Genomic DNA, 13,480 nt, shown 5'->3' with positions numbered 1-13,480 from the left:
ATCACCTAAGAATGCCTTTGTAACCACCCATCATGTCCCTAATATGACACAGACCTCTTCTCCCCTGGGGTTACAGATCTCAATCTTCCTTGGCTGTAAGCCGTGCTCCCTCACTCCCGTAGGTATCCGCACTTCCATGTAGTCAGCCAGCTTTAGGCTCGACCTGTCTTCTACCGCAAAAAAAAGTCCTTTTAATAAATATCTTCATAAACATCACTGAGGGGAAATTTATTTCTTCATCAGTGATAAAGACCAAGACCTATGTGTTACCAGAATTCTGATTGCTGCAATGGAAACAGTGGGGATGCGGTAGAACTACAAATGAATTTTTATAAATGTTAATAAGATGTGATGTTAATATATAAGACTTAATATATCAAGTGCACACCAAAATGTAATTACAAAATACCTAGTGGCACGATTTAAAAAAAATAATTTTACACAAAATAAGTTGGCACACAATTTAATTGATTTAACTTTCCTCATTTTTGCTTTAATGAAATAAATATTTCTTTTAAATTTAGGGACAATCAGTGCAAACAATGCTTATTTAATTACTTGTTTTGGTGACTTCTCTTTACCTTTGGTATCATGTATCCCAGAAAGAAACCCTTTGTAACCGAACTGGCACAAAAGAAGCTGCAAGGAAACTTGTCAGCAGTTAAACTCCTGCCATACATTGGAGAAGCTGCAAAATTAATCTGAAAGCAATTCAGAAACCAGTTCTCTCAATTCTTCTGTGTAATCAACTTTCAGTCTACAATCTCAAGTAATTTATTGCTACCCTACTTTTCTTTAAAAAATAAAATGGCATATCCATTTATATTATCTGCACCTTTTAAAAAATTATATAAATAACAGAAAAAAACTGATTTAGTATAATAGTAAATAAACTGTTTTCTCCCCAAAAGGGAGATTCATCTGCACAATTTCAAGTAACAGTTAATAATCAAGCTATTAAACATTTATTAATCATTTACAATTTTATTCACCATTTTCTTTTTTTAGCAAGATACAGAAGGAAATCGAAATGGAAAGCTGAGTATTCTCTTTTTTCATTAAAATGAGCTTAGACTGTTTCTTAAAGGCCTCTATTTGTAAACCTATTATAGTGTATCAGTAAAAGTTGCTCACATTTTATAATTCCCACATCACCATATCACCTAGCATAAACGTGATTAAATTGACTTCCTATCAAACTACTTAATAGATGTTCGATGCACTTTGAAATCAAAGTATTTTTAATGTATGGAGGAGGCAAGAGAACTAAAATGTCGAATAAAGCTACATTCAGAGACTGCCATATGCTGATCAGCCCTGTAGCCTGGCCACCAGGACACCTGCAGAACAAAGTAAGATTTCTTCTGGGATTGCTAACAACCCATTTCCACACCTGTGAAGGGGAACTAGAAAAACCAGAGTCTTTAAGAGGTGCCCTACACGAATAAGATAGTTCATTCCCTACGTCTAAAACCATAGGGAACCAATGGTACATAGTCTGACCCTTTCAGGCTACATACTCTTCCCCTTCCTCACTGTATATCCATGTCAAAGGAAATGGGTAAATAGAGTCTTTAAACTGTAACTCACGGGAACTAAAGAATGATATATAAACCGAATTCCTCAACACTTGGAGTCTCTCTCACTTGTCTTTCTCTCTGTTCCTCTCACTGCCTTTACTATGTCTTTCTCACTGTCCTCGTCTCTATTGTCTCTGTCCCTCTGGGTGTTTCCTAGGCTCTCTCACTCTCTGCCTGAGAAGAGACCATGCTCTGTCTGTGGAGTGTTACCCCTTTTCTAATAAATTTTCCTTTTGACTAACTTTGGCATGTGTGTTGAATATTTTCTACATTCTCCACCAAAGAACCCTCTTCTCTTGCTGGAGGGTTTGGTCTCCCCACCACTCAGGAAAGTTTGCCCTGCCCTGCATCATTTGATGAATTTCATTTGCTCAACAGTAACTTTGTATTTTATATCTCCTGAAGAACTTCAAAGCTGTTTAAAGATATGGCTCCTTGACACTCTCAGGCAGAGCTATGAATTATAGTGCAATTGCCTATCTTCATTCTAAATGCACAAAGCTTTCAACATGGCCAAGCAATGCTTTTGCAGATAGCTTTTCTTGTCATTGCTGTTTTTTTTTTGTTTTTTTGTTTTTTTTGTTTTTTTCCTGTGAGTCACATAGCATGACTCAAGACAATTTATAAATCATCAATAAAATACCCTTGACATTTGAAAGTACTGAGAGAGAAAAAAAAAAACAAAAACAAATAGCAAGTAGGCCATACAAAGCCCCATGCAAGAGAGTCCTATGTTCTAAAGTTTTTGACATTCTCTTGGGCATTATTCTGTGTGCATTCAGATAAGAAAATAAAAGTTTGATGAAAATGGCATACAATGTGCTTATTCATTTGTAGAATAAAATGATTCATGTTTCTACCATTCTCCCTTGCAACCTCAAACTAGTAACTAATTATGAATCAGAATTTAAAATTAGAAGCCTGTGAGACAGAAGAAATTTTGAGATTAAAATCCAGGTTATTAAATTAATAAGATAACTTTATGAATCAGAATTTCATAAAAAAAAACCTATAAAAACTTAAGAAACTTCTGAGAAGCTTCAAGATTAACATCAACCATATTAAAATGACAAAAACATTGATATTCTCTGTCAGGTAGTTTCATTTCCCTTCTAGCCAAAGAAATAGATGGAAGTCATCTTGAATATATGATTTGGTCATTTTCACTCAGCACATAGATGATGAAAAAATAATTTAGCATGGAACCATCAAATATATATTATAGATTTATTACAAGTTAGATTTTGTAATCTATTCACTTCTGAAAGTAGCTAACACTTTTTATTTCAAAACAAAAATCCTCATAACATAAAAAACATTAAAATGCTTGATATTTTCAATAAAAGTGTGGAAATGTAAAATTTATTAGATTTTACCAATCATAAGCTGTAAAGTAATGGGATTCCACCATTCACGGTAGTGCAGAAATGTTTTCAGGACATTTTAAGAACTTAAAATAGCTGTGCTAAAAGCTGATAGACAGATTTTTCTTTGCTCAGAGCAAGAATAGAATTTATCAAAATGCATGTTTTGATTTTGTATTGTCCTTGCTATTTAACATTTCACAGTTATTTGTCTTGGAAATCTTAAAAAGAAGTATGTTTCAAACGGAAATAGCACATTTGTAAGCATACTCAATCTCAATGAAATGTATTGATTATATAAATGCAAAAGGCACTTGAAGGCAGGCTGTTATACACCTTGCAGATTCCACTTGAAAGCAGGCAAAAGGAATATAATAAGCCAAGTTTTTAAAGAAACTAAATTTGATTGCTAATAAAATTTCAGTTATATTTGTTTAGCTAACGTGGAATGTCAATTTCTCAGTAACGTGACTTCATTCATATTTCCTTTACTTAAGCTTGATTCTACTTGTCAAAGACCTGTGTAACAGCTTTTATGCATAATTTAAAGTATCAACATAACTCTGTGCTATTGGTACCAACATTGTTATCATTTTATTGATGATGATTTAGAGATTAAATAATTAGCTAAAGATCACATAATGGTAAATAAGCAACTCTTTCCAGCATATTTTTACAATTGCTATTTTAAACCTGAATTAACCTAAAGCTTCAGATTTTGTAATATTAATTTTGGCTATCAGTAATATTTTGCTATGTTTTTAATCTAGTTGTTACTTTTACATAAGATTTTATTGTTGCTGTTACGGGCACATTTTGCTTGGTAGTTCAAGAAAAGCAGCACATTATTTTCTAAATTCTAGTTTGTGTTACCTGTGCTACTCTGCTCTGATATTTGGCTAACTTACTAGCTTAAAAATCTTACAGCTTGCTCATTTAGTTAGTTCTCCAAATTTTTATATCAAAACGATATAACAAGCTATGTTTTCCACTATCTTATAAAACTGTGTGTTGATTAAAAAAAAAATTCTCATCATTCTCTTCTACTTAATTGACAATTTAAAATCCTATTTAACTATGGATATGTTGGACCACTACCATTCTGTAAAACGAATTTGTGAATACTATAGGATAGTAGAGTAGACTCTTTGATTCATAATTTAACTAATAATTTCAAGATTATTTAGCTTACCTACAAGACGTGGGTAGCTTGGACAAAGATGGTGATAGTGGAGACAAAGATAAATGAATGGTTGCATGACATATTTAATACTGGAAATGACATATTTGCAGATGGATTATATGAGGTTATAGCAGAGGGAGAAATTAAGTTAGATTAACCATGGAAAAGGTGACATAATTTGAGATGGGGAAAATAACGGATGATCAAGATACGTTTTCACATCCTGGAACATTCTCTCTTTCCCATAGCAATATGAGCAAAACCATTAACTATCTGTAAGTCCACTAAATTAAAATTATTCTAGCATCTGATGTTATTATCTAGATAAAAATTATCTCTTGGAATAGAGTTATTGCCCCAGGTCCCCAACTTCAAGGATCTACAGTAAATGGAAATATGTACTAGTGTCTACACTCTCCCAAAGATCCTTTCAGATACAACTGTTTATTATTCTAGAAACATGTACCAAGACTCTTATGGGCACTGAGTAAACCAGAACTTCATGCAAATATGAAGACTAACATTAACAACAATAAAAGACTTAATTTTGTTACACTCATGTTGCATTCTTGACACTTTCAATGTCGTCATTCTATGTGAATGCAGTCTTAATACATAAATGGAATTCAAGTCATTTCAAGAATGGTTCATCTAGTGCCTATTAAGAGCAATGAATATTTTCTTTCTTAAGATATAACTAGCTGCACTTAATCATTAAAAAGTAATATGCCAACTTCTTGGATGTAATAAATCTAGAAAGAGGTAGTGTTTCCTTTATTAAAAATATTTTTGAAGATCTTCCAAAATGCTAGGCATATTTACATAAACTACCTCATTTAATTTCAAACAGCTTTTTAGAGATATGAATAAATGTGGTGATAGGGTCCTCTAGTCTTAACACAAACTATGACAATATAGATTAGGAACTGAAAAATTATCACAAATCTGTTTTCAAGCATCCATTGGCTGAAGGTCAACTGATTGTTTCCTAAAGAAGAAGAAATATATAGACAAGAGTTCATAGGGACATTGAGGAGATGAGGATAAGGTAAGAAATAAGTCTCTTCAAACTCCCTCAAAGAAAGGAGTTTCTGCCCTTATTGAGGGAAGTGTTTAATAAATAATGAATGAGCTGTTTTCTTCAAGAACTCTGTGACGCAGGGAATATGAAAACTAGTTTCAAAGCCCTAGTGATTAAAAACTTGTAGGGGTGATATTTTTGTTATTGGTTTGCATTTTTTTAAAAATATATTTTAGAGATTTACTCATCAGATATATGGTTAGCAAATACTTCCTTCCATTATGTAGGTTGCCTTTCATGGGTTGATTGCTCGCTTTGCTGTGCAGCTTTTTAGTTTTGTGTAGTCTTGTTTGTTTATTTGTTTTTGTTCTCTGTGCTTCTAGTATCATATCCATAAAATCATCGCCAAGAATAGTGTCATGAAGCTTTTTTTCTGTTTCAGTCTAGGAATTTTATAATTTCAGGTCTTATGTTTAAATCCTTAATCCATTAAATGGCAAGTATGGGCACGGATGTGAAGAAATTGGGACCTTTGCACACTGTTGGTGTGAATATAAAATTGCACAGCCACTAGACAAAACAATATGGAGGGTCCTCAAAAAAAATTAAAAATAGAACTACCACATGATCCAACAATGTCACTTCTGGGTATATATCCAAAAGAATTTAAATCAGAATCATGAAGAGATATTAGCACTCTCATTTTCATTACAGCCTTATTCACAATAGCTATGATGTGGAAAAACCCTAAATGTCCATCAACAGATAAATGGGTAAAGAAAATGTAGTGTATACGTACATTAGATTACCATTCTGCTCTAAAAATGTAGAACATTCTGCATTACAAAGATATGGATGGACCTCAAGGACATTATGCTAAATGAAATAAGCCAGACACAGAAAAACAGGTAGTGCATGATTTCACTTATATGAGGAATCTAAAAACAGTCAAATCAATAAAATCAAAGACTGAATTGGTGGCTACAGGGACTAGGGGGAAGAGGAAATTGGGAATTACTAAATCAATAGGCATAAAGTTTAAGTTAAGTAAGATGACTAAGCTTCGGGGACCTGCTATACAACATTGTACCCAGAGTCAATAATAATGTATTGTACATTTAAACTTTGTTAAGAAAGTAGATCTCGTGTTATGTATTCTTATCAAAATAATTTTTTTTAAAATTCAGTATTTTGTTCACAGTGGAGTTTTTGCATTAACTTCTATTTTTTAAAGCACTGCATTAAAATATTACTTATCTAGGTTTAAAAACAACTCTCTAGTGTTGGGAAAAGACTCATTCACCCTGTTTCTGCATAGAGCTCATTATAACTCCAGCTCAAAATGCTTTGCTCTTTGGGATGCATCAGGTGACAGAGCATCCTGAGCAGAAGAGTAGTCTGCTATTGGAGCAAGGGTGGCAAATAGAACACAATGGTCATGGAGATGACAGATCCTCATTGCACTAAGTGACTATCCATCCAAGACTAGTGTCAACCTGCTTGTAAACACGAGTCAAATCCTGGAGTTTCTAGAAAATATTTTCCTTGGTAGAGAAACAGTGCTCACAGAAACCTACAGAAACAATTACTGAGCATCTTACAGAGATAATTATGCTGGTGGAGATTATAGAGCTGTTAAAGAGAAAAACACAAGCTCGAAATGGTGTCACTCCTGCAAAAAGCCACCAAACCTAGATTTAATACCTAATCTAATGGTAGTTTCAGTCTCTCCCAGAAATGTAATTTTAATCAACCAGTCTAGAATTTGCTAGTCAAGCAGAAGTAATGGGCCCTCTCCATACACCATCCCCCATAGGAAAAAAAAAGCAATATGCATGATAAAGACCTTTGCCATTCCCTTACTTTCTAGGATGCTCCAAAGTAGATGTCCTGGTCTAAAATAATCCTTTCTTTTTTGTTGTTAATAGTTACCTTGCCCCAAGTTTTTCTTTCTAGAAAAACTTTCCATTTTGTACAATGCCTAGAGCACCCTTACAGTTATTAGATGGGAAGCTCCTTAATTCATGAATTGCTTAATAAAGCCAATTAGATCTTCAAATCTAATCAGCTGACTTTTTTTTTTTTAACAGAGACAAGAGGTTTAAGAGAGAGAAACTGATATTCAATGGACTACTATTTTTCCAAAATCGCAGCGCAAATTAATGGCAAAGCCAAAATTTGAAATAGATTTCCTTAACTCCAAACCCAGTGTTCTGTAACTAGGCCATGGCTGTGGACCTATATATTCAGAAAAAAAAAAAAAAAAAAAATTCTCATTGTCTCTCCAACAAAACTGACAATAATGTTTACAGTAAAAACGGATGTCCTAATACAACAAGTAATTATTTTTTATAATAGATTACATATAGGCTACTGTTTGTTATGCATTATAATAGACTATAGTTTTCTTAGTAGTGCACTAGCTACAGCTCTGATCGCCAAGAAGTGCACATTTTAGTGCTGAAAAAAGTAGAGAAAGGAAGATTATATAGTGATTACATACTTAAACAGGAACATATACTGGGAATTAGGGGGCCACAGAAAACAGACAACAAAGCCAAGATTAGTGAATCAAAGCCAAGAGGAAACTGGAAAGATAGGGGAGAGAGATTTCTAGGCAGAGATTATCAAAAGGTCTGACAATAAAGGAAAAAAATATATCATCTTAGGGGAACATCAAGTAGTGTACTCATTTTGGGTTTAGCATTTCTGGATATGATAATAACTGCTGGAGAGATGTTAGAATAGAAAATATAAAAACGGTAATGTCAACGTAAGAACGTCCAAACCTGTAGAGAATTTTTATGAATTTATTTGGGCCAAACTGACAACATAAGCCAGAGCAAAATCTCCAATGCTCCAGCAGAGAGTAACAGTTTTGCAGCTTCTTTCAAGCATTTGAAATTAAAGAAGGAAATTTAGGAAGATTACATGAAGGTGGGAGAAAGCAAGGCAGAGATTGGATTACACTATAGTTAACAAGATTATGTGCTCTCTGGAGGGTGGTTATGATTTATTTCAAAGTTGTGCTAAATTGATGCACAGAAATAATGAACAGGGCTTGCTTAAAGCAAAAATAATCCTTTCATTAAAAAGTTATATACTTGGGGCATGACTGCCCATGATGACCTCTCCAGTTAGGCATTTATGATCAGACCACCCTGTGAGGTTACTTTCCATAGAACCCTTTTTGTCATCCACAGTAAGATGGGGCCAGTTGTATGAAGGGCCTGATATACTAGTCACTAAAGATTTTTAAATAAGAAAATGAAATGCAAGAAGTTTATGAAGCAAATCTTTGTAATCGTGCATATATGTAAGTTACAATGATTTGTAATACTTATACATTTTCTTCATCTTTTTATTTCTTCTGTGGTTGAGAAAGTAAATCGCTACCTTAATGCAAATAAGGGGGGGGGTCCAAAATTTTTAATAAAATGTAGGTTATAGAAAGGTTAATAAAACCTTTAAGCTCAAAAACTCTTGATAACACTGTAATTTGGCACCAGCTAGTGGCAGTAATTAACTCTAACTTAAACTTCAATGAGGATGATTCTGGGTGCTCTGTGTGGCTAGAATTTTTAAAACATTGGCAGCAATTCCAGGAACCTTCCAATAATTTAACAACGTTTTTATTAGCTCAGTTCCATGTTATTGAGGCAGCAGATTAGTCTTGAAAAATATAGAGATCCACCATTCACCTGCCCATTTCCTAAGTCACAGATACCTATCCTTTCCAATTTCTATTTCCTTTTCCCTGCCTGAGAGGAGTACAAAAAAAATTGACCTAGCCCCATTCAGATATAAATTTGCATTATCCCAGTATAATCATCACGATGCCTTACTTTAGGGGGTTCTACTGTACTATCATGTGACCTTGGCTTTAATAGAAATCACAGAAAGTGAAGCTTGGAAGATGAATAGAAAATATTAAAAATTATTAAAAATGAAAGCAATATTATTGGGTAGGTAATTAATGGATAAACACTTTGCTTCTTCTATTTTTCAATATAAGAAACAAAAGATAGGGGTTGTCTCCAAATATAGCTAATAAAAGTTCATAGTTATTATCTGCTATTCTGCTGTCTTATAATGCTCTTACCATGAGCATTTATAAGTATGCATAAACAAAAAGAGAAAGGCACCATAAATTTCCTGAGTCTCTTCCATCCAAATGGTTTCCCACAATTTTGGGGTAAATCAATTTTGCATTGTGGTTCCTTTCATCTATCTTGATGATGAGGAAAGACTGACAAAGCTCTTAAAGCAGCAGTAAATTGATTGTTTCCGTACATAGCAGTGTTGTAAAATAAATAAATAAATAAAATACGCAAGTTCTTGACTCCAAAAAAGCAATTCAACCAAAGGTAGAAACTGAGAAAGACTAAATCTAGCCAGAGCTTAAAATCACTTTGATGATCTACTAAATCCATTCATTTATTAAGACAGAACACCACTCTCCCACTCTTTTTTTTTTTTACTTCCCCACTTTTTAATCACTAAAAAGTCAGTTCTTTCATATCCAAGACCTACACAAAATTATAATTTAGAATAATGTTTATCTTGACACATTGTAACAAAAATAAATGCAGTATGTTATCATAGTTCACATATTCACAATTGTCTGTGCTGCAATCAACAGAAGTAGTGCAATGAAATGAATAGATGAAATAATTAAATACATAATGCCAGTGCCTATTAATTTAACTCATATAAATACAAAATTTTAAATATTACTACTTTTAATGCAATATTTCATAATGTGATTTGAGCAGTGATTATACATATATACATATGTGTGTGTGCGTGTGTGTGTATATATATATATAAATACACAATTAGAGCTAAATTAGGAGAAATGAATTAGCCTGATTGACACTCAATAGCATTCAATTTCACGAGCAAAATTTCCACCTTCTAATTTAGTTTCTCTGTGAAGCTAAAAGCTATTCCTCAAACATTTTATTTACTGGACAATTTCTAGAGGTCTGTACTCAACCTGCACAGTAACAAGCTGATGCTAATAACTCACACATAAAGATCCTACTTATTAAAATACAAATTAGGTGCCCTTTATGTTTATACATGTGTAAGTACAATTAATATTTCAGGCTTAGTTCAAAACAAAATTGCTTTAGTTAACCAACCATTGCAACACAATCAAATCAAATTTCAAATGCAGTTGGAAAAGATCAGTTTGGTAGAAATAACAGCAATTATTTCATGTGGAACAATAGTCTTCCAAGATCTTTTTTCCTTCTCCCACTACCCTTAAAAATAATTTGTCCATCATAAGTGACAATAAATGTCACCTTTAACACGGGTAAGTTGCATGGAGACCTGAAAGGCAGCTGGTAGACATAGCTTATTTACAAATATTGGTTTGAACTTGTAAATGCATGACGCATAATCTTAATCCATTTAGAGTATATGCCCTTTGTTCCCTCAGTTGTACACTCAATTGGGAATTGAGTGGAGCTGAAGGAGAGTGTGAATTACATTATCCCTTTCTTGTTGCCAGCATTTTAGTACTTTGCCTTTTGTTCTTGTTCACGAGATTTCTGTACATTACACAGTAGGGAATGTTAATCAACATTTTGCCTAAGTAATATTAATAAAACTTGCCTACTTATACTTGAGCAAAGAATAAGAATGCTATATTTCTTTTGAAATGTTAATGTACCTTTTAGGAAATTATTTCTGCCTTCTAAATCATCTTATTGTTAAATTATTAAAGGATGACATTAAAGAAATATTGCACTGATGCAAATAGATAAATACCTTAAAAGATAAAAGGCTTATAAAGTTTAAAAGGAGGATCTTTTTGAATATGGCGGCATTTTACTTCAAATTTAACACTTTTAAATGTTTGTTTAAGATACTGATAAAATTTGCAATTATTTTGTGTGCTCTCAGAAAATACGGGGAAATTTCATGTTGATGATTTTTAATTTCCAGCTACAACCAGGCACAAATTTTAACAATCTTTGTATAATGGCCTTGACATATTTGTTTAACCTTACTATATATATAAACTGAAGCACTATCTAGTTCATCAAAAAAAAAAAGAAAGAATGAAAAAAAGGGGGAAGCGTGTCATATTTTTGTACTATTTACTCATTCAAGTGTGAAGGTTAGATCATCTTCATTTGGGTTCTATTCTTCAAATATAAAACCAATACTATCTGAATGTTCTATAACCTACAGTATTTCAAAGGGAAGGACTATTGTAAAGACTTTATGAATAACTGACATGGTACGATATGGAAAATATCAATCTCAGTGTGCAAACTGTGATAGATATGTGTCCCATGAATATCGTTCACAGTCCTTCAAGAAGGACTCAGGAAATGAGTTGACAAGGCTCTAAAGTAGCCTAATTTGTTTTCCCTTTAACAGTCTCTATTAATGTCAATCAATATGTTCATAAATTCTAAATAAATTGTGAGGTAATCTAGGGGGAAATTAAGAGCAGAATTTGTTCAAGAATTCTCCCACACTGTAACTACTATTTGCTAAGAACTCAAAATTTACTGGACAAACAATTTATTATCTATTTTACCACATAAAACTTAGTAATGGCTTTTGTGTCATTGTGGGACTAATCTAATTTGTTCTCTTGCATAAATTTTCTTAGCAGTGCTTCTGTTTGGATATAAGCACTGAGAACATAGATAATAGAGGTTACATTTTAAAGTAATTTTTTTGGTACACATTTTTGACATCTGACAAATATGAATATAGCTTAATATTGTTGATACATCATAATTAAATTGGTTTCTTTGTTCTTTTTAGCAATACATAAATGATAGAGTATCTTACAACCGATGATCGCTTTGATTCAATAAAATACAGTAGTAGCTAACACATTGCGAGTTTTTGTATCATCTACAATGGTCACTCATTACTTCTGTAAGGCGAAATAAGCCATTGCCAAAAATGTTAATTGAATGTTAATGAGCTTGATATCAAAGAGTTTACAATAAATCTGGAAAAAGAAATTTTATATCTATAAAGCAGTAACATAATAATTAAATAAAACAACAGTAATGATATAAAAGGCATTACTACATCCCTACTTGCCGAGTTATTTTTCCCCACATTATCCCTTCTTAGAATAATTAAAAAGACAAACAACTAATAAATAGCTATACAAAATATTACCAAATTTCTTTAATACAAAGAAAAGCTTTTTTTGACAGCAATGTAATCTATATATAACAGAAGTTGATTTGGATGAACGTCATGGTTTTGGATTCTCAGAATTACTCATGCTTTAAATTAAAACATCACCAATTTTAGTACACCAGTACTAGGCAGAATATGTGGTCTAGCTTCACAACTGTCATGCCTTTACACTGCTTTACTATGCCACATAAATTGGGGGGAGGGGTGAAGAGTAATTTTCATCTAATATTAGTTAATGGAAAGGATACTTATTTGGATAAATTTGTTCAACTGCTTTTTGTTTAATCAAGAAAGAAAAAAATCAAGTTTCTTTTCATCTAAAAGCAACAAACAACACTGTAAAATCTTCATTAGATGAGTTTAAAATACTCAAATAGTTTTTAATTAATCACTGATTTTTTTCTTCATATATTATGGATGAAAAATTGATCCTTTTAACCTACCTATGACAAACTGTTAGGTAGACGTGAGCAACAGAGGAAACAAAGGAATAGGGGCCCAGACAAGGGACCACTCAAAGAACACCTTGTCAGTAGTTAGAGAATCCCTCTTGCATCCCCAGAGACTAAGGACAGGAGAGTCATAGTCTTAGCTGGCATAATCTGGCTACAGATGCCTATCCAGGAGGTACCACCCTAATTTACCCACAATTTAGGCTTCATTAAAATACTATGTTTATGCCTGAAAGTTCATGAATCTAATTGTAACAGACTGAATTCTGGGTAAGCACATGCACATTAGGCAAAGAGTTATAGAGCAGCCAAGTGTCAATCAAAATGACCTCACCTGCCGATCACCTAGGAATGCCTATGGAACCGTCCATCACAGCCCAAATATAATGCAAACATTCTGGGGTTCTTTTTTTATGTTGGTTATTGTGGTTACAGTGCTCTGTTACAGCTCTTCACTGAAACCATGTGCCTTCTTGGGCATTCTTTGTCTTTCTAAAAAATACTTCTAATAAATCTTTTCTAAATCTCACTGACCTGTGATTTTTCACTGCGTCAATGAGGAAGAACCAAGGAAAAATGCTAACTACACATCTGCTCCGTTATCCTTCCCCACTCTCACTGTTGAAGTGACACTGAACTCCAATTGGCCCCAAAGGTAACAAAACAATTGTAGATCAAGCCAGTACTTACAC

General features: G+C 33.1%; 1 protein-coding gene across 9 annotated transcripts in view; it reads right to left on the bottom strand.

Moving 5' to 3' along the window:
• CACNA2D1 (calcium voltage-gated channel auxiliary subunit alpha2delta 1) overlaps positions 1-13,480 on the bottom strand; it is a 450,405-nt gene that overhangs the window by 210,599 nt on the left and 226,326 nt on the right. The window lies entirely within an intron of this gene.

The sequence above is a fragment of the Pteropus medius genome, unplaced genomic scaffold (assembly GCF_902729225.1).
Source record: "Pteropus medius unplaced genomic scaffold, Ma_sr-lr_union100, whole genome shotgun sequence".
NCBI classification, from domain to species: Eukaryota; Metazoa; Chordata; class Mammalia; order Chiroptera; family Pteropodidae; genus Pteropus; species Pteropus medius.
Note: the sequence above shows the minus strand (reverse complement) of the source record. Positions and strands in the feature narration are given on the sequence as shown.